This window comes from Bombina bombina, chromosome 3 (genome assembly GCF_027579735.1).
Source record: "Bombina bombina isolate aBomBom1 chromosome 3, aBomBom1.pri, whole genome shotgun sequence".
Lineage (NCBI taxonomy): Eukaryota > Metazoa > Chordata > Amphibia > Anura > Bombinatoridae > Bombina > Bombina bombina.
In genome coordinates, this window is record NC_069501.1 from 191,279,896 (window position 1) to 191,303,098 (window position 23,203).

A 23,203-nucleotide genomic window follows, 5' to 3' on the forward strand; every position below is an offset into this window, starting at 1 on the left:
TTTATTCTATCATTAGTAAAAGTTACTTTTAATAACCAGTTCTTGACACAATCCGGTTTTCAATGCATACTGTTACTATATAGTGTTTTGTGAGTGCTGGGTACTGTCAAACTTCTCTCTCTTTTTTGTACCTATATATCTATCAGACAGTCAGCACCCCCCTTCTCCTACACTTCACCAGTGATACTAACTGGTATATAATGAATACTGAATAGATTATATATGTACTATTATTTCAGCATACTATATTATGAAGGGGTTGATATTTGCTTAAACTAACACCGTTGCCACTATTTCCACTCCTAATCTAATAGCCTTATCAAAATAAAAAAGTCCCCCAAAAATAATAAAACCCCTAGCCTAAACTAAACTGCCAATAGCCCTTAAAAGGGCCTATTGCGGGGCATTGCCCCAAAGAAATCAGCTCTTTAACTTGTTAAAAAAAATACAAACAACCCCCCAACAGTAAAACCCAACACCCACACAACCAACCCCCCAAATAAAAGCCTACCTAAAAAGCCTAAGATCCCCATTGCCCTAAAAAGGGCATTTGGATGGGCATTGCCCTTAAAAGGGCATTTAGCTCTTTTACATTGCCCAAACCCTAATCTAAAAATAAAACCCACCCAATAAACCCTTAAAAAAAACCTAACACTAACCCCCGAAGATCCACTTACAGTTTTTGAAGACCGGACATCCATCCTAATCCAGCCGGCAGAAGTCTTCATCCAAGCGGCAAGAAGTCCTCAATGAAGCCAGGAGAAGTCTTCATCCAAGCGGCAAGAACTCGTCCACCAGGCAGGCAGAAGTCTTCTTCAGACGGCATCTTCTATCTTCATCCTTCCGACGCAGAGCAGTTCCATCTTCGAGACATCCGGCACGGAGCATCCTCTTCATATGGTCCCAGCCGTACACTGAAGGTTCCCTTTAAGGGATGTCATCCAAGATGGCATTTCTTGAATTCCGATTGGCTGATAGAATTCAATCAGCCAATGGGATTGAGCTTGCATTCTATTGGCTGTTCCAATCAGCCAATAGAATGCAAGCTCAATCCTATTGGCTGATTGGATCAGCCAATAGAATTGAAGCTCAATCCTATTGGCTGATTGCATCAGCCAATAGGATTTTTTACCCTTTAATTCCGATTGGCTGATTGGCCAATCGGAATTGAAGAGATGCCATCTTGGATGACGTCCCTTAAAGGGAACCTTCAGTGTACGGCTGGGACCGTATGAAGAGGATGCTCCGCGCCGGATGTCTTGAAGATGGAGCTGCTCCGCGTCGGAAGGATGAAGATAGAAGATGCCGTATGGATGAAGACTTCTGCCCGCCTGGAGGACGACTTCTTGCCGCTTGGATGAAGACTTCTCCCAGCTGGATGAGGATGGATCTTCAAAAACTGTAATTGGATCTTCGGGGGTTAGTGTTAGGTTTTTTAAGGGTTTATTGGGTGGGTTTTATTTTTAGATTAGGGTTTGGGCAATGTAAAAGAGCTAAATGCCCTTTTAAGGGCAATGCCCTTTTAAGGGCAATGGGGAGCTTAGTTTTTTAAGTAGGTTTTTATTTGGGGGGGGGGGGTTGGATGTGTGGGTGGTGGGTTTTACTGTTGGGGGTTGTTTGTATTTTTTTTTAACAGGTAAAAGAGCTGATTTATTTGGGGCAATGCCCCGCAAAAGGCCCTTTTGAGGGCCATTGGCAGTTTAGTGTAGGCTAGGTTTTTTTATTTTGGGGGGCTTTTATAATTTTATAGGGCTATTAGATTAGGTGTAATTAGTTTAAATATTTGATAATTTCTTTTTTATTTTGTGTAATTTAGTGTTTATTATTTTTTGTAATTTAGATGAATGTATTTTTTTAATTTAATTTATTTAATTTTAGTGTAATGTTAGGTTTAACTGTAAGACAGGTTAGGTTTTATTTCACAGGTAAATTTATATTTATTTTTACTAGGTAGTTAGTAAATAGTTAATAACTATTTAATAACTAATCTACCTAGTTAAAATAAATACAAACTTACCTGTGAAATAAAAATAAAACATAAGCTAGATACAATGTAACTATTAGTTATATTGTAGCTATCATAGGTTTTATTTTCCGGGTTAGTATTTATTTAGTTTTAAATAGGAATAATTTAGGTATTCATTTTGGAATTATTTTAATTATGTTAAAGTTAGTGGGTGTTAGGGTTAGACTTAGGGTTAGGTTTAAGGGTTAATAACTTTAGTATCGTGGCGGCGACATTGGGGGCAGCAGATTATGGGTTAATAAGTGTAGTTAGGTGGCGGCAATTTTGGGGGCAGTAGATTAGGGGTTAATAAAATGTAACTAGTGTTTGCTATGCGGGAGTGCAGCGGTTTAAGGGTTAATATGTGTATTATAGTGGCGGCGATGTCCGGAGCGGCATATTAGGGGTTAATAATTTTATATTAGTGTTTGCGATGCGGGAGGGCCTCAGTTTAGGGGTTAATAAGTAGTTTATGGGTGTTAGTGTACTTTGTAACACTTTAGTTATGAGTTTTATGCTACAGCTCTGTAACGTAAAACCCATAATTACTGACTTTCAGCTGACGGTACAGATCTTGTAGTTATGGACAGTACTGCTCACTTTTTGGCCAGACAGGCAAACTCGTAATACCGGCGCTATGGAAGTCCCATTGAAAAAGGACTTTTTGAAAGGTGCGGTAGTTACGTTGCATGACGGCCAAAAAAGTGTGCGGTACAGCTGTACTTACAAGACTCGTAATAGCAGCGGTAGTGAGCCATAACGCAAAACTCGTAATCTAGCCGTCAATTAACAATAAGATTTTATGGATATTTATCTTGATGTTAGATATATAAAGAAGGATATCGTCCGCGTATAATGCAATCTTTAGTTCTTTATGTCCTACTTTAATGCCGTCCTGATATTGTCTAATCATGATAGCTAGGGGTTCAATTGAAATATTAAACAAGAACAGAGATAGGGGACATCCTTGGCGCGTGCCTCTATTCAGAGTTATTTCCGGAGACAGGTTATTGTTCACTATTAATTTTGTATGAGGAGCATTATATAAATTGTAAATGAAGCTTACAAAGTTCTCTTTAAAACCAAATTTACGTAAGGAGAATATCAGATGGTCATAATGGAGTCAAATGCTTTTTCAGCATCAATCGATATAATCTCCAGGTCTGAATAGTTTACTCTTTCCGGTTCTGGGATTCCCTCTAAAAAATTCAAATAATCAATTGTTAAAAAATTCCCTGATTTTAGCAGCAGAATTTCTTTTACGCATAAATCCTGCCTGATCCTTATGAATGATATTGGGTAGTAAAGTTTGTAGACGTCTAGCAAGAATGGAAGTAAGTAGTTTATAGTCAGAATTGAGGAGTGCTATGGGTCTATATGATTCTTTTTTGTAGGGTCCTTACCCTGTTCCAAAATAAGCGTGGTCATAGAAGCAGTAAAGCTAGAGGGAATAGGTTTGCTCTCAGTGTAAAAATAGTTAAAAATCTTTTCAAGGTATGGGACGATATTCTGGTCTAAGATTCTATAATACTCATTTGGAATTGCGCCTGGCCCTGCTGCTTTATCCAATGATAGGTCTTGAATAACTTTTTTAATTTAAATCTTAGTGATGGGGGCATTTATGTTGGTAATTAATTCAATGAGGCCTATTTATCATATGTCTGTCGGACCTGATCCGACATTGCGGATCAGGTCCGACAGACATCACTGAATGCGGAGAGCAATACGCTCTCCGTATTCAGCATTGCACCAGCAGCTCATAAGAGCTGTTGGTGCAACGCCGCCCCATGCAGAGTCGTGGCCAATCGGCCGCCAGCAGGGGGTTGTCAATCAACCCGATCATACTCGATCGGGTTGAATTGTGGTGATTCCTGTCAGCCTCATCAGAGCAGGCGGACAGAGTTATGGAGCAGCGGTCTTTAGACCGCTGCTTCATAACTGGTGTTTATGGCGAGCCTGCAGGCTCGCCAAAAACACGGGGCGTCGAGCTCCATAAAGAGCATGATAAATGGGCCCCAGTGGGTAAAGTAGAGTTTATAATCCTTCCCCAAAATTCGGCCATATGTTGTAGACTAGATTCCATGGCAGAATATAAGTTATTATAATATTTAGTAAAGACTAGCAGTACTTTTTCTGGGGTTGTAAGAAATGTTCCTTTGCTTTCTATTCTTTCTATTATCTGAGATATTTTAATATTTTTAACCATAGCAGCTAATAACTTCCTAGATTTGTTACCATGTTTATAATATTTGGCTTGTAATCTTAGATCAGATTGAGTTGCTTTATGAATGAAAAACGTATCCCTCTCTTTTTAAGCTCTAGTATAGGTGGCCCAACTATCAGGAGATCTTTCTTGTAGATATCGGTTATATGACTTAGTTAGAAACTTTAAGACTTCCTGTTCTCTATTCCTGTTTCTTTTCTGCATTGCTATAGTATAGGCTAAGATTTCACCACTCAGCACTGCCTTAGTCGCTCCTCAGAACATATCCGGTTTTTATATATAATCTTCCTAAACTGTGAAAACTCATCAAACTTCCTTCTGAGAAAGTTTTTGAACTTAAAGGAACACTAAACCTAAAAAAAATTATTTCATGATTCAGATAGAGCATGCAATTTTAAGCAACTTTCTAATTTACACCTATTATCTATTTTCTCTTGCTATCTTTATTTGAAAAAGAAGGCATATAAGCTAAGGAGCCAGACAATTTTTGGTTCAGACCCTGGACAGCACTTGTCCAATCAGCAAGGACAACCCAGGTTGTAAACCAAAAGTGGGCCGGCTTCTAAACTTACATTCTTGTTTTTCAAATAAAGACAGCAAGAGAATGAAGAAAAATTGATAAATAGAGTAAATTAGAAAGTTGCTTAAAATTGCACGCTCTATCTGAATCATGAAAGAAAAAAATTGGGTTCAGTGTCCCTTTAATATCGTTACATAGAAAAAATTTTTTGGGGGGAAAACAGGTTAGATGTGAGGCTGAGGGTTGAAGTAGTGACTTGGAGAGAGATTGGAGCATGGTCTGAGAGGTAAATGGGATGTATATCTGCTTTTATTTGTAGTTTGCCTGTTTTATAATTTACTAAAAAAAATCGATTCTTGAAAGAGTTTTATGTGCTTTAGATAAGCACATGTATTCTCTGATGTTAGGGGTCTCTTTCCTCTAAACCAAAACGTCTGTTTTCCACGTTCAGTACTCTTCTCTGCCCACCCCCACATCCTAATATAAGTTCTCTCTCAGCTCAAGATTTTGCCAGCCACTTCAATAACAAAAATGACTTCATCAGATATGAAATCAGCTCTCAACATACTACCAATCTCCCATCCCTTCAAAAGCTCACAATTATCGAAAACCCAAATATCCATAAATTAAGCGCTTTTGCCCCTGTACCAAGGAAGAAGTTGTAATGATCCGATCATTGCTGTGTCACAGCAGCTCCCGGATCTCTCTCTGTATCACGTTGCCTAGCAACGTGACAAGGCCTTCCTGTGTTACGCCCCACATGTCACTGGCCTTTAAATCTTCTGCTGGACTTTCCTCTGGTGCCCGTTTGTCGGATAGCGTTCCTGCTTCTTGGCTCCGTAAATGTTTTCTCTGCTACCTGCTTTTGGACATTGACCATTGCTTTGCCTGACCACTCTGCTGCATCATCATTAAACCTACTTAAAGGGAAATTGACCATTGCTTTGCCTGACCACTCTTTTGCATCATCCTTAAACTTACTTAAAGGGACATTGACCATTGCTTTGCCTGACCACTCTGCTGCATCATCCTTAAACCTACTTAAAGGGAAATTGACCATTGCTTTGCCTGACCACTCTTTTGCATCATCCTTAAACTTACTTAAAGGGACATTGACCATTGCTTTGCCTGACCACTCTGCTGCATCATCCTTAAACCTACTTAAAGGGACATTGACCATTGCTTTGCCTGACCACTCTGTTGCCTCATCCTTAAACCTGCTTGAAGGGACATTGACCTTTGCTTTGCCTGACCACTCTGCTGCCTCATCCTTAAACCTGCTTAAAGGGACATTGACCATTGCTTTGCCTGACCACTCTAACTGATCATCATCTGCCTGCTTTAAAGTGATACTGACCTCTGCTTTGCCTGACCACTCTAACAGATCATCCTACACCTGCTTTAAAGTCTCTGTACCTTATACTCCCTCATCTCATATAGAGACTGTTTTGTGTCCCTGTATCACCTGGAACCCCTTCCAGTTTCAAATATCTGAACACCCCTCGGATGAAGACCTTATCACCATGATAAAGGGAATGTCTGTAAAGAACATCCGTCCTGGATGACCACACCCGGAGAGTGGATCACTGATAGCGAGCAGTAGCGGGTCTCCGCCCACCAACAAACCAGAGATACTACCCTTAAGTGTGACAGACTGCAGCATCGCTTCTGACATGGACTTAAGTGATGAAAAACAGGCAGCAAAACTCGTCAACGCTGACTGCAAAGGAGCTGTTAATATGAATCTGAATGGTTTCGCAGAAAGACTCTCCCTGCATCTCCAGACTCTAACTTTCATCAATGCTCTCACTGAGAGGCTGACAAGACTACTTAAAACTCCAGTCCCATATCTAACTGATCATCATCTGCCTGCTTTAAAGTGATACTGACCTCTGCTTTGCCTGACCACTCTAACAGATCATCCTACACCTGCTTTAAAGTCTCTGTACCTTATACTCCCTCATCTCATATAGAGACTGTTTTGTGTCCCTGTATCACCTGTGAGTACACAGTTTTATTTTCCTGCATAATAACTGTTTTTGTTTCTTTCCTGAGTGGGTCACGTCCTGGTTTCCTCTCAGTGTGCTATCGTGTGTTATTTTATACTGGACTGATTCTATTTGGCTGACAGAAGTTTCTGCCCTTATACTGTCCTCCCACCTCACTGCCTGTCTCCTCGACCCCATTCACTCACAGCTACTCCCCTCCCTATCTTCTACCCTTACCCCTATACTCACACACATCTTCAACCTCTCCCTCAGCACTGGTCTATTTCCCTCATCTCTAAAACATGCACTGGTCACACCTATCCTCAGTCACACCTATCCTCAAAAAACCTCCCCGTCCAACTACCGTCCTATTTACCTACTCCCTCTTGCCTCAAAGCTCCTTGAAAAGCTAGTATATGTACAATCTATCCCATTTCCTTACACTAAACTCTCTTCTTGACCCACTACAATCTGGGTTTCATCCCCATCACTCCACAGAGACAGCAATTGTCAAGGTTACCAATTACCTATTTACAGCAAAATCCAAAGGCCACTTCTCTCTGCTTATCCTCCATGCTCTGTCTGCAGCCTTTGATATTGTTGACCACCCTCTTTTGCTCCAAATCCTTCAGCTTCTGCGACACAGCTCTCTTGTGGTTCTCTTCCTATCTATCTAACCGTACCTTTAGTGTAGCCTTCTCTGGAGCATCCTCTGCCCTGTTACCACTTTCTGTTGGGGTAACTCAAGGTTCTGTCCCCTTCTCTTTTCAATCTACACGTCATCATTAGGTTCCTTAATAAAGTCCCACGGGTTTCAATACCATTTGTATGCCGATGACACCCAAATCTATCTCTCTGCACCAGACCAATCTCCTTCCTTACTAACCCGTGTCACTAACTTCATATCTCATCTTGGATGTCCTCTCACTACCTTAAGCTAAATGCCCGATGTCTTGGGGTCACACTTGACTCAGACATTTCTTTTACTCCTCACATTCAGTCCTTGGCTAAAGCCTGCCGCTTCCATCTCAAAACATCTCTAAAATTAGACATTTTCTTACACAAGACACAACTAAGATTTTCAATCCACTCTCTCATCCTTTCCCGCCTCGACTATTGCAACTCTGTCCTCTCTGGTCTCCCTAGCTGCCGCCTAGCTCCTTTACAATCCATAATGAATGCCTCTGCCAGGCTCATCTTCCTTACATGCCGCTCTTCATCTGCTGCACCTCTCTGCCAATCCCTTCACTGGCTTCCTATTGCCTCCAGGATTAAACACAAAATCCTCACTCTGACATACAAAGCCCTTAAGTGCACTGCTCCCACCTACATTTCAGATCTTGTCTCCAGATACTCTCCCTCCCGTCCCCTTCGCTCTGCTCACTATCTCCTACTTTCCTCCTCTCTTGTTACTTCCTCACATTCCCATTTACAGGACTTCTCCAGACTGGCTCACATCTTGTGGAAATCCCTGCCTCCTCCACAAGACTCTCCCCTAGTTTTAACAGCTTCAAACGCTCCCTAAAGACTCTACTATTCAGGGATGCATACAACCTACACTAACCTTTCCTAACTCCATTGCTTTCCCCTTTAACCCCTTAGAATGTAAGCTTATGAACCCAGCTGTTTACAGATCGCCTTCATAAGAGCTAACTAGTACAACAGTGCAACTCTTGGCAGGGCCCTCTACCCATTTGATCCCTATAAATGTTATCTTATACCGCCTATGCTTATAGCACTGCAGAATCTGTTGGTGCTCTACAAAAGCCTGATAGTAATAATAATAATAATAATAATATGTGTCCTCCATAAGTCCCTGACTGCCACGTTTTGAAAAAACAAATTATGCTTACCAGATGCATTCCTTACTTGTGGGAAATACTGAACCTGGCCTCTAGGAGGAGGCAAAGACACTCCAGCCAAAGGCTTAAATACTTCCCCCACTTCCCTCATCCCCTAGTCATTCTGCCGAGGGAACAAGGAACAGTAGGAGAAATATCAGGGTGAAAAAAGTGCCAGAAGAACAAACTAAAATTTAGGGCCGCCTATCGGAGACCACGGGCGGGAGCTGTGGACCCTCCCTGTACAGAAGGAAAGGAAATCATCCGTTAAGCATAATTTATGTTCTCCTTCTTAATACAGGGAGAGTCCACAGCTGCATTTCTTGTGGGAAATTATACTTAAGCTCCAGAGGACACTGAATGCTAGCAGGAGGGCAAAAATGAGAGGCGGCCCACTTTTATATGAGTGCAGCCTGCAAAAACCCTTTCTCCCGAAGGCTGCATCAACAGAAGCAAAAACTCGTTAAAAATTTAGGAAAAAGAATGTAAGGAGGACCAGGCAGCCGTCCTACAAATCTAATCCATAGAGGCCCCATTTCAGAGGACCCAAAAGGACGTCACCACTCTCGTAAAAAGAGCCGTAATCCTCTAAGGAGGCTTTGTCCCGCTGTCTCATATGCCAAGCGGATGATACTCCTCAACTACAAGATAAGGAAGTCAAAGATGGACTTCTGACCCTTACGCTTCCCAGATTGATAACAAACAGAGAAAAAATCTGTCTATTCCTACGTAGCCTGAAGAAAGAACTTCAAGGTATGAATCCATATTATGGAGTAAACTTTCCTTCGAGGAAGAAGGAATAGGACATAAGAAAGGAAACACAATTTCTTGACCGAAGTTGTGATTTGACATGACCTTAGGAGAAAATCCTAACTAGGTTCGTAGAACCACCCTATTATCGTGGAATACCAGATAAGGAGGGTCGCATTGCAATTACTTCTGCACGCAGAAGCAATATTTAGACGGAAAGGAATCTTAATGTCAACCTCATGCATAGGATCAAAAGTAGCCCGATGCAAAACCTTAAGAACAAGATCTAAGCTATAAGGAGTAGCATCAGATCACACACCAGCCTGATCGCAGTCATAGCCTTAAACGATTGTACGTACGGAAGCTCAGCGAACCTCTTGTGCCATAAACAGACAATGCAAAAACTGTCCCAACAAGGAACTAGCTAAGAGGTTCTTCTCCAGACCATCCTGGAGGAAGGAAAGTACCCTGGCAGACTTGAATAGTGTGCCTGGACGAACCATGCTCTTCACAGAAAAAAAAGAGTTCCTCCACACCTATGATAGATGACGAGGAACCGGCTTACGTGCTTGAAGGAGAGGCTATAATCTCTCAGAAACCCTCTCTTGACTTAAGGCTAAGCGTCAATCTCCACGCAGTCCGCCTCAGAGAATAAAAATTTGATGATGAAAAGGGGGCCCTGTTCCAGCAGATCCCTGAGACAAGGTAACCCTCAAGGAGGGGAAGACGACATCCCCACTAAACCGCGAACCACGATCTTCGCGGTCGCGACGGAGCAATCAGTATCACCGATGCCTGCTCTTGCTAGGTTTGAGCCACCACTTGAGAAGGAGTGAAATGGCAGAAAAAGAAAAATTGTACTGAACCTCCAAGGCACCGCTAATGCATCAATTAGCTCTGCCTGAGGATCCCAAACCACGACCCATCTGAGGGTAACTTGGTACTGAGACAGGACGGCCTGAGACTTTCATCTGGAACCCCTTCCAGTTTCAAATATCCGAACACCCCTCGGATGAAGACCTTATCACCATGATAAAGGGAATGTCTGTAAAGAACATCTGTCCTGGATGACCACACCCGGAGAGTCTCCGCCCACCACCAAACCAGAGATACTACCCTTAAGTGTGACAGACTGCAGCATCGCTTCTGACATGGACTTAAGTGATGAAAAACTGGCAGCGAAACTCGTCAACGCTGACTGCAAAGGAGCTGTTAATATGAATCTGAATAGTTTCGCAGAAAGACTCTCCCTGCATCTCCAGACTCTAACTTTCATCAATGCTCTCACTGAGAGGCTGACAAGACTACTTAAAACTCCAGTCCCATATCGAAGGGTAGATACCCTTCCTAAAGAACTACTCTGAAATCTTCTGACACTTCTCTGCCAACCTCATGTGGTGAAAGGCAAAGAATGACTGGGGGATGAGGAAAGTGGGGGAGGTATTTAAGCCTTTTGGCTGGGGTCTTTGCCTCCTCCTGGTGGCCAGGTTCAGTATTTCCCACAAGTAAGGAATGCAGCTTTGGACTCTCCCTGTATAAAGAAGGAAATCTTTTTAAGCATTTTGGCTTCTATACCATCTTTTTTAGTTTTGGTTGATGAGGCTTTTTCCCTGTGTCTATCCAAAGGATATTTAGGAGCCATGTTAAAATCTCCACCTATTACATGGTGTCCCTCAGAACATTGCATTATCCGCACCTGGACAGAGTCCCAGAAGTCTGAACTAATAAAGTTTGGGGCATAAATATTACAAAATGTATGTTGGATATTTTTATTTTCAGAAGGAGATATCTGCCCTCTGGGTCCGAAAATGTGTATAAGATTTGAAAATTATTATTTTTCGCTAATAAAATGGTCACCCCCTGTGATACACCTTTAAGGTGCATCCCGCCCTGAATAGAGAACCTCCCTTTAAAAGGGGTTGGGTGCTGTTCATCAGTGCCTGAAAATTTTGTTGCTTACTTGAGAAGCTCAATCTAAGCTTAGTTCGTTCTGGTACTTTATTGTTCTACTTCTAAATTGTTTCATTTTAAGTTTCCTCCTAGGACTTTCACTGTGTTTATCTTAAACAGTGATTAGGAGTTCTACTTTTGAAATTTGTACTCTCCGTTGAGAGTCTTAGCCGGATTGCTCCTCTTCCCGGTTTGGGCCGGCCGGATCTACTTTCACCACCGCGACCGGAAGTCGCACTCGCACCGAAGCCTCTGCAGCATCAGGTACGCTACACCGTAGCTCAGCTCTGCTCCTGGTATTTCTCTTATTATACCTCAAATGTGAAGTGTTACACTACGCTACTGAGTCCTCTTGTGCTCCTGTCATCACATTGTGTTTAACACTGTTCATGTGCATTCTACCTGCAAGATTTGGATGAATGACTTGTATATATTTTAGAGCTGTCTGTGTGTGAGTGCGTGAAGATTAAAGGGGACTTTATCCTGTGAGATTGCAACAAATGTCTCAAGAGCTGACACATTAAACTACTTAAGTTTCTAAATACTTCTCTTGGCAATTCAGTGTAAACCCAGCCTGCTTACATTGATTTTCAGAGTTATACTCATCATAAATAAACTGACTCACATTTGGAGTAAACAGGCTTTTACAAGAATTAATCTCCTGTTTAATTTCCTAAAGAGTTACAATTCCATTAATTAACACGCTCCTAACCAAATCCATCACACCCCCTCTCCCTGCTGACAGATGGGGAGGCAATCACCTCTCCAACCCAGGAGAATTTTAATTTAGCAACTTCAGCTAGGTCTAAAGCTATGTCACTTTTTAATTTTTTGAGATGTACAAGAATTGCCTTTCGCTTAATAGGAGATGTGATACCCGCTATATTCCAGGACACTATATTCAGTATATTGTGGTTATTCATGTCCTGCCTGTTATATATAAAAGCAGAACAAACTACAACATAATAACAACCCCCCCTCCCCTCCAAACATACCCATATTTTATAAAAATAGTTCAAGGAGGCACCATTCATTAAATTATACATACACCAAAAGAAAAAAATATTTCTATTCCTATAACCTGATTCCTATTCCTTATCTGCCAGGAATTTTTCAGCTTCTTTAGGATTGTTAAAAAAAAATGACTATGGTTGTTAATTGTAATTTTTAATCTGGCTGGGTAAACAATAATGGCTTGGGTCCCATGATTGATGAGTTTGGTGCAAATGGGAGATAGTTCTTTTCTTTTCATAAGAGAAATCCTGGAAAATAAATATTTTCACGGCACCTATCAAAATAGGTTGAGTTTTCCGATATTGCAACTTGGTAACTTTATCTTGAAAAAATTTAAGAGATTGGCAATCACCGGTCTTGCCCTCAGTTCCCTGTTCCTATTATCTGATAATCTTCCAACTCTGTGTGCACGCTCTACTTTAATAAAGGGATGTAATGTGGAGATACCTAGGAGCTGTACTAAAGTCACTGAGATAAACCCTGTCAAGTCTTCATAATGTTTGTTCTCTGGAAGTCCCACTATCTTAATGTTGTTCCTTCTGGAATGATTCTCTAAATCTTCTATTTTGAGCTGTATTTTTAGAAGAGTGAAGCTGTTAGTTTCTAGTTTAGCTTTAAGAGACTCGTCAGAGTCCTCTAGATCTCATATCCTCTGTTCCGCCTCTTGGATTCTATTCAAAAATTGTCGAACTTCATTAGTTAGCACTGATATGTCCTGTTTAATTTCGGACTTAAGGATTTTAAATTAGGTGTCAAAGCATTCGCAAAACTTGCATATCAATATGCTCATTACATCGTACAGGGTTAATGTTTACAGGGTGGATTTCTGCAGCGGACTCTAAAGTATTTTTATTTTTCCTCTCTCTTGGTTACCCGGCCATAGCTGGAGACGTGCTTTTAGAGTAAGTGGATGATTTAATAAATTTGTCCATTTAATGTGGATTAAGGGGAAAAAAGAGGGGAAAAAAAGCCAAAAAAGGAGTGATCTTCATAAAATTTGTGAGGGAAAGGAAGTGAACTAGTGAAGGAATCACGTGGGGAAAGGAAAAGAGAAGGGGGAGAAAAAGGGGGTGATCTACTTTAAATTCAAATGTGCTTAAAGCGAATGTATATATTTTGCAGAATTTTCACCTATTTATCGCTGTGACGATAAGCGCTGCTCTCCCGTTCGCCATTTTGTCAAATTGATTGACAGATGACGATTCGTAAAATCGTCAAAGGGGCTGAACGCCCCAGGGGGGGAAACAAGGATTAGTTATTTTACAAATCATCATCTGTCAATCAATTTGACAATATGGCGGGCGGGAGAGCTGCGCTTATCGTCGCAGTGGTAAATAGGTAAAAATTCTGTAAAATATATACATTTAAAAGATTTCATGAAAATCCAATGCCGTAGGGCACTATTAGTAACTTGACATTCACTTTAAGACCAGCTATGTTTCCTAAAAACACCCAAACAGAGAAAAACATAAATTATGCTTACTTGATAATTTAATTTCCATCTTAAAGGGATACTGAACCCACATTTTTTTCTTTCATGATTCAGATAGAGCATGCAATTTTAAGCAACTTTCTAATTTACTTCTATTATCAATTTTTCTTCATTCTCTTGCTATCTTTATTTGAAAAAGAAGGCATCTAACCTAAGGAGCCAGCAATTTTTTGGTTCGGCCCATAGACAGCACTTATTTATTGGTGCTGTCCAATCAGCAAGGACAACCCAGGTTGTTCACCAAAAATGGGCCAGCATCTAAACTTACATTCTTGCTTTTCAAATAAACATACCAAGAGAATGAAGAAAATTTGATAATAGGAGTAAATTAGAAAGTTGCTTAAAATTGCATGCTCTATCTGAATCACAAAAGAAAAATTTTTGGTTCTGTGTCCCTTTAATGTCAATGGAATGCATAGGCTCAAACGGAACCTTCTGCAATACCTTAAGAACCAAGTTTAAGCTCCATGGGGGAGCAGACTGCCTAAAGACAGGCCTCACTCCAGACAGAGCCTGAACAAAAGATTGGATGTCAAGGAGCTCAGCGAGTCTCCTATGCAACAAAAGACTGATAATGCTGAAATCTGTCCCTTTAGGGAACTGGCAGCAAGACCCTTCTCCAAACCATCCTGGAGAAAGGACAGAATCCTGGATACTTTCACCTTATGCCAAGAATAATCATGTTTCTCACATCAGGACAAGTAAGTCCTCCACACCTTATGGTAGATGCGACGAGTGACTGGCTTCCTTGCCTGAATTAGAGTATCAATCACACTCTCAGAAAAGCCTCTCTTGGCCAAGACTAGGCGTTTAATCTCCACGCAGTCAGCTTCAGAGAATCGAGATTTTGATGATGAAAAGGGCCCTGTTCCAGCAGATCCCTGGGACAGGGTAACCTCCACGGCGGAGAGGATGACATCCCCACCAGATCTGCAAACCACGTCCTCTGCGGCCACGATGGAGCAATCAGAATGGCCGAAGCTCGCTCCTGTTTGATGTGTGCCACTACACGAGGTAGAAGTGGTAACGGTGGAAAAATGTAAGTTAGGCTGAACCCCCAAGGCATTGCTAAGGCATCTATCAGCTCTGCCTGGGGCTCCCTGGACCTCGACCCGTATCGAGGTAGCTTGCAATCGAGTCTGGACATCATGAGATCTATCTCTGGAGTTCCCCACCTTAGACAAATCTCCGCAAACACTTCGGGGTGAAGAGACCATTCCCCCGGATGGAAGGATTGTCTGCTGAGAAAGTCTGCTTCCCAGTTGTCCCCACCTGGAATGTGAATTGCTGAGAGCGAGCAGTTGTGGGACTCCGCCCACTCCAATATTCAAGACACCTCCATTATGGCTAGGGAGCTCCTCGTACTCCCCTGATGGTTGATGTTAGCCACCGAGGTTATGTTGTCTGTCTGGAATCTGATGAAGCTGAAAGACCCCAGAGGAGGCCATGCCTTTAGAGCATTGTAAATTGCTCGGAGTTCCAGAATATTTATCGGAAGGAGAGACTCCTCCCGGGACCACTTTCCTTGTGCCACCCTGGCACCACAAACAGCTCCCCATCCTGCCAGACTCACGCCCGTGGTCACAATCTCCCAGGACGGTCTCAAGAAGGATGTCCCCATGGACAGTTGCTCCGGACGGATCCATCAAGAGATGGAGATCCGAGTCCGAGCATTCGTGGATATTTGCTGTGATAAATCTGAATGATCGCCGTTCCACTGTCTCAACATGCAAAATTGAAGAGGTCTGAGATGGAACCTGGCGAATGGAATGACATCTATGCTGGAAACCATGGGTCCGATCACCTCCTTACACTGAGCAACCGAGGGGCTTGAGGAGGACTGAAGGGCAAGACAAGAGGACGCAATCTTCCTGCGTCTATGGTCTGTGAGAAATATCTTCATGGACATAGAGTCTATTATCGTGCCCAGGAACTCCACCCTGTTGCTGGGAACCAGGGAACTCTTTCCTGAGTTGATCTTCCAACCGTGAGATTAGAGCAAAAGAAGAAGCGCCCTCGAATGATCCTCTGTGAGGCTGAGCGACGGCGCCTTGACTAGGATGTCGTACAGATAGGGTACCACAGCAATGGCTCTGGCCACTGCAAGTAGTGCCCCCAGAACCTTCGTGAAGATTCTCGGGGCCGTCGCCAGACCAAAGGGAAGGGCCACAAACTGGAAGTGATGGTCCAGAAACGCAAATCTTAGGAACCTGAAGTGGTCCCTGTGAATTGGCACATGAAGGTAACCGTCCTTCAAGTCTATAGTCGACATGAACTGTCCCTCTTTAATTAGGAGGAGGATAGATTTTGAACGATGGAACACTCAGAAACTTGTTTAAACACTTTAGGTCCAGAATCGGGCGGAACGTGCCCTCCTTCTTTGGAACCACAAGAAGATTGGAATAGTACCCTAGACCCCGTTCTGCTTGGGGTACTGGAACGATAACGCAGTGAGAGGCGAGATCTCTTACACACTATAGAAAGGCCTATCTCTTTTCCAGTCTTGAAGACAGGTTTGACAGGAAGAATCTGTCCCTGGGCGGATGGGATCTGAACCCTATCCTGTGACCCTGGGTGAACACTTCAAGAACCCAAGGGTCCTAAACGTCCTGCAACCAGGCTTCTGAGAAGAGAGATAATCTGCCCCCTACTTGGTCTGGAGACCGGTCGGGGGCCCTCCCTTCATGCCGATTTCGTCTCGGCGGGCTTCTTGCTCTGCTTAGACTTGTTCCAAGATTGAGCTGGCTTCTAAGTTCCCTTGGACTGGTCCGCTTTCGTGGCGGGCTGCTGGCGCTGGACCTTGTCCGCACAAAAGGGACAAAAAGTAGGTCTCTTAGGCTTAGCCTCCTTATCTTGCGGTAGGAAAGCTCCCTTGCCTCTCGTAACCGTGGATATGATCGAATCCAATCCTGCACTGAACAGAATCTTTCCTTGAAAAGGCAGGGACAACAGCCTCGACTTAGAGGTCATGTCCACAGACCAAGACTTTAGCCACAGAGCCCTGCAAGCTAAAACTGAAAAACCTGATACCCTAGCGTCCAGGCGAATAATTTGCAGTTTGATTTTCCCCCTCGACCATTTCACACAGGGATTTACACCAATATGTCGCTGAAAAACAAACCCCATGTGCTGAAACATCTTTCTTAACATGTTTTCCAGCTTTTTATCCATGGGCTCTTTAAACAACGAACTATCCTCAAGGGGAATAGTTATCCGCTTCGCGAGCGTAGAGATAGCACCATCCACTTTAGGGACTGTACCCCACAGCTCAAGCTGAGAGTCCGGAACAGGGAACAGTTTCTTAAAGGAAGAAGGGGAAAAGGAAGAACCTATTCGCTCCCATTCATTCTTAATAATATTAGCCATCTTAACGGGAACCAGGAAAGTCTGAGGTACTACCCTATCCCTGTATACCTTATCTAGCTTAGGAATTGAAGGTTCCTCCGGAATCTTAGGCTCCCGAACCTCCAGAGTAGCAAGCACCTGCCTCAGCAAAAAGTGAAAATTCTACATCCTAAACCTAAAATCAGGCTCCTCCAAAGCTGGAGGTTTAGATGATACGGACTCAGAAGGGGCTTCCTCCGAATTTTCGGAGTGGGCCTAGTCATCGTATAATACCTCTAGTATTTCCATCTGCGTAGACAACCCCTGGGCTGGGCCGCCATGATACACCCTATGATTGCAATTAGCAGAACGTGGTAAGGCATGGATCACTTTCGAAACTGCCAATTCCAGTTGGTCCGCAAAGTCTGACGGCCAAGAAATCTCTCCCGAAAGAGTAACGGTTGGACCCCGGGGTGCTGCACGTGCAATTGGAGATGAATGCAGGGAACGCACCTCACGGGGCGGGGAACCCTCAGAGGTGGACGGCTCAGTAGTACAAGACATCCGTTTACATTTAGATGTCGTAACTTTATCAAGGCATGTGGAACATAGTTGAGCAGGCTGATCTACCAGAACCTCCTCACAATAAACACAGGAATGAGACTTTGTTAAAGAGGGAGAACCCTCTAACACGTCAGAGTCCTCCATAGCTTGTGTTTTTATTACGGACTAGCTTAACTTATAAATAGGCACCTTTATACCTCCAATGGCCGGGGCACTCACCACCTCCTAGGACCCGGACTACAGAAACCGTTTTGTCTCATGTGCCGCTGATCAACAGAGGAAGAGAGATAGGCACATGGAATGCCTGACAGGACCACCCCTGCACTAAGGAGGAAACGTGCCAAAAAGGACTGCGCAGTACTCCCACCAGTAACCTGAAAGTTTCACACATTGCCAGAGCCTCATCTCGCACATAACGCAGCAATGACACAATAAACAATATTTGGTATAAACCCCCCTGTTCAATAATCCCCTTTCCAGGAATATTAACCCTAGATTTTTTTAAAGATAAAAGGCATCTCACTGTGACCCTGTCTTCTGTATTTTAATTACGAATAAAAAAATGAAACAATCTTACCAGAATCTATGTTGTGGAACAGGAACATGGCCCTTCAAGTGTGACAGGTTAGTAGCCTCGCTCCTGACATGGACTGGAGTGCAGAAAGCAGGCAGCGAAAATCGTCAATGCTGATTTCTTGTGGAGCTGTTAATATGAGTCGGGATGGTTTTGCAGACTCTCCCTGCATCTCTGGACTCTAACTTTCACCCAGGCTCTCACTGAGAGGCTGACAGGACTACTTAAAACTCCAGTCCCAATGCGAAGAGTACTACCCTCCATAAGAGACTACTCCGAATCCTCGGCACATCTCTGCCATCCTCCTGTGACGAAAGGCAAAGAATGACTGGGGGATGAGGGAAGTGGGGGAGGTATTTAAGCCTTTGGCTGGGGTGTCTTTGCCTCCTCCTGGTGGCCAGGTTCTTAATTCCCAATAGTAATGAATGAAGCCGGGGACTCTCCTCCCCTTTAGATGGAAAATCTGATTTCACAGGAGCCGACTACTTGATTAACCTTAAGATGAACCCTAAATAATTGCTTTGATGACTAATCTTAACAATAAAAAACTTCCACAAGGGGCAGTAGCTTAGAACTTACAAACTAAAAGCAGCATGAAAGTTAATTTAACACACTTTTAGCAAGGTAAGGTTTGTTAGAAGTTAGATTCATCTAGAGGCTTTCTTAAACTTTCAGCGAGTAAAACAGATTAAATAAGTTAGATAAACAAGATTTCATCACTCAAAGAAGATAGATATATTATTGCGCCCACACAGGCACTTAAGCAGCTATGAAAACATAAATCATTCACAGTTATGGCAATACATTATATATGGAAATTGCAGTAAATAGGTTAAGCGGATTCCCAAGTATCTCCACTGTAGTTATCAATGAAAAGAATAAGTTACACAGTAGTCAGATGTAACCTATAAGGGCAAGGATCTTTAATACAGTCAAGTCTTGGCTGTGAGTTTTTTTTGTGTATCCTACTTTTTCTTTCCTTCCTTCCCCTTTTGATAAGCCTTACAAGGTGTCATATAAGATGCCTTTCCTTATCTAGGATATGTAGAAAATAAGCACAGCCTTTAAAAGGGACACTGAACTCAAATGTTTTCTTTGTGATCCAGATAGAGCATGCAATTGTAAGCAACTTTCTAATTTACTCCTTTTATCAAATTTTCTTCATTCTTTTGGTATCTTTATTTGAAAAGCAAGAATGTAAGTTTAGATGCCGGGCCTTTTTTGGTGAACAACCTGGGTTGTCCTTGCTGATTGGACAGCACCAATAAACAAGTGCTGTCCATGGTCTGAACCAAAAATTTGCTGGCTCCTTTATTATTATTATACTTTATTTATGAAGCGCCAACACATTCCGTCACTTAATTAAAACAAATATATAAGATTTGTGGGAGACAGGACAACATTTACAAACACATACAGGCGGAATTGAGGGCCCTATTCCTGTGGGAACTTACAATCTAGAAGGGTAGGAGGTTAAGAAACAGGAGGTGAGGACTGCAAGATTGAGAAAGATGTTAATGCAGAGTTAGATGAAGGAAATATTAGGTAAGTGAAATAAATTGATTATTGAGTTGGGTGGTAGGTTTCTCTGAATAGAAAAGTCTTCAGGGAGAATTTAAAGGAAGAAAGATTAGGGCAAAGCCTGACAGCACGAGGGAGAGCGTTCCAGAGGGTAGGTCTAGCATCAGAAGAGGTGATAGTCGCAGATGCAAGGAGCAGGTCATTGTTGGATCTTAGTGGGCGGGCTGGAGTATACTTGTTTATTAGAGAGTATAGGTAGAGGGGAGCGGCGTTGGTGAGTGCTTTGTATGTAAGGGTGAGAATTTTGAATTTAATTCTGCTGTGAATGGAGAGCCAATGAAGGGACTCGCAGAGAGGTGCAGCAGATACAGAGTGACGGGAAAGGTGAATTAGCCTGGCAGAGGCATTTACGATGGATTGAAGGGGGGAGAGGCGGGAAAGAGGAAGGCCAGTAAGTAGGTTATTGCAGTAGTCAAGTCGGGAAATAACAAGGGAGTGGATTATTTGCTTTGTGGTGTTAGCGTTAAGAAAAGGGCGAATCTTGGAAATATTGCGTAGATGGTTGCGGCAGGATGTAGAAAGTGATTGGATATGGGGGATGAAGGATAGATTTGAGTCAAATGTAACTCAGACGCAGCGGACTTGGGGCGATGGGGAAATGGTGATGCCGTCAACAGGAATAGAGAAGTCAGAAGTCGGCGTAGAGGGGGGATAAGAAGGAGCTCAGTCTTGGACATGTTAATCTTTAGGTGGTGAGAGGCCATCCAGGAAGAAATACCAGAGAAGCAGTCGCTGACTTGAGAAAGGACAGAGGGAGAGAGAGCAGGGGTGGAGAGGTAGATCTGGGTGTCATCAGCATAGAGGTGATATTTGAAGCTATAACTGTTGATAAGTTTACCCAGCAAAGAAATATAGATGGAGAAGAGTAGAGGACCCAGAACAGATCCTTGAGGTACTCCGACAGAGGCATTGGAGAGGAGTAGTCGCTGGCAAATGACACAGAAAAAGACCTGTGAGAAAGATAGGAGTAAATCCATGAAAGAGCGGTGTCACAGAGACCAAAAGAGCTAAGGGTCTGTAGGAGGAGGGGGTGGTCAACTGTGTCGAAGGCAGCTGAGAGGTCAAGTAAGATAAGTAGTGGCCAATATTTTTAGCATAGAGAAAATTGTTAGTAACCTTGGTAAGGGCAGTCTCAGTTGAGTGTTTGGGGCGGAATCCAGATTGCAGAAGGTCAAGCAAAGAGTAGGCGGACAGGAAGTGGGTTAGGCGATTGTAAAGTAGTTTTCAAGGAGTTTTGAGAGAGATAGGTTGAAGATGTGATTAAGAGCAGGAGTGAGGATGGAAGACAGGGGTGGTATTAGATGGGAAGGGATAGGGTAGAGCGGCCAGGTAGTGAGGCGTGAGGAAGATAGTAAGGAAGAAACTTAATTCTCAGTGGCTGGATGGTAGATGCAGAGGGTGACAGAGGGAGTAACTGGGCCTGTTGTTGGAATATTGCAGGTTGGTGTTGGGATGTTGCTTTGGATAGTACATGTTTTGTTTAAAAAGTAGTCTGCCAGGTCTTGAGCACTAAAGACAGACGGGGGGGGGGAGCAAGTGGGTAGAGGAGAGAGTTAAAAGGTGGAGAAGAGTAGTTTAGGGTTTGAGGAAAGAGTAGATATGAAAGAAGAGAAGTAGGTTTGCTTGGCTTATTGAAGGGCAGAAGTGTATGAACGAAGAATAAACTTATAGTGTATGAAATCAGGTTCAGAGTGAGTTTTCCTCCAGACACGCTCAACAGTACGGGAGCATTTTTGCAAATAGCTGAGTGTGCCAGGGCAAGTGTGTCTAGTGCAGAGGAGAGAGTTTTGTTATAGTGGGCTGTAGCCAGGTCAGGGCAGGTTGTAGTGGAAGTGTGAGGGAGGAAATCTTCAATGATTTTTGAAAATGGAAGCATATCCACAGCATGTATATTTCTACATGTTCGGGGGCGGGATGGAGAAGTGGGTTTAGCTGTTGCATTAATATTATAGGTGACCAAGTGATGGTCTGAAATGGGAAAAGGACGACAGGTGAGGTCAGATATAGAACAGAGGTAGGAAAATACTAGGTCGATGGAGTGTCCATCACAGTGAGTGGGGAAAAGGGTGGATTGTGAGAGACCGAAGGAGGATGTGAGTGAAAGAAGTTTAGAGGCAGCAGGGGAAGATGGGTTGTCAATGGGAATGTTGAAGTCCCCAAGAATTAGGGTTGGTATATTTGTAGAGAGAAAGTGAGGAAGCCAGGCGGCAAAGTAGTCAAGGAATTGGGAGGTAGGTCCAGGAGGGCGATAGATGACTGCCACTCTGTGGCCCTCTCTGCATTGGCCAGCGATGGTGCCGATCATTGGTGGGTGGGAGCCATAGCAGGGAGGCGGGTGGGCTGCCCATCGCTGGAGTAGTTCCGGCCGCTGTTCCAGGAGTGCTCATAGGTAGACGGGAGCCCGCGAGGGGGGCGGGAGCACACGCGCGCGCTTGCGACCAGTACAGAGCACAGTCCCTAAGGGAAGGAGGGAAAGAAAGGAGGGTGAAGGAGGGGGGAATAATTGTTGGGAAAGGGATCTGGGAGGGGGAAGGGGGAGGATATTGAGGGGGGCAGCTACACTATGGAAAAATGGGGTTATAAAAAAAAAAAAAAAAATTAGCACACTTAATTAGAAACTGGGTACTGGCAGATAGCTGCCAGTAGCTAAGATGGCCACAAATAGGAATTGGGAGAGCTTAAGATAGCTGTTTGGGGGGGGGGATTGTGGAGGTTGGGGGGAACCTACACTGCAGAAACTATTTATATATATTAAAAAAAGGCTTTTATTTTAGTACTGGCAAAACTTTCTGCCAGTACTTAAGATGGTGGTGACAATTGTGGGGTGGGGGAGGGAAGAGAGCTGTTTGAGAGTGGTCAGGTAAATTAACCCTACAAGCTCCCTAATTAACCCTTTCACTGCTGGGCATAATACAAATGTGGTGCGCAGCGGCATTTAGCGGCCTTTTAATTACCAAAAAGTAATGCCAAAGCCATATATGTCTGCTATTTCTGAACAAAGGGGATCCCAGAGAAGCATTTACAACCATTTGGGCCATAATCGCACAAGCTGTTTGTAAATAATTTCAGTGAGAAACCTCAAGTTTTTGAAAAAGTTTGTGAAATAGATAACGATTTTTTTATTTGATCTCATTTAGCGGTAAAATGGTGGCATGAAATATACCAAGATCAATACTTTGGGTTGTCTACTAAACAAATTATATACATGTGAAGGGTTATTCAGGGATTCTTGCAGATATCAGTGTTCCAATGTAACTATCGCTAATTTTGAAAAAAAAATGGTTTGGAAATAGCAAAGTGCTACTTGTACTTATTGCCCTATAACTTGCAAAAAAAGCAAAGAACATGTAAACATTGGGTAATTCTAAACTCAGGA

The 23,203-nt window shown here is 43.0% G+C and overlaps 1 protein-coding gene across 1 annotated transcript in view; it reads right to left on the bottom strand.

Moving 5' to 3' along the window:
- The window catches only part of CMSS1 (cms1 ribosomal small subunit homolog), a 770,463-nt gene that overhangs the window by 37,177 nt on the left and 710,083 nt on the right, over positions 1-23,203 (bottom strand). The window lies entirely within an intron of this gene.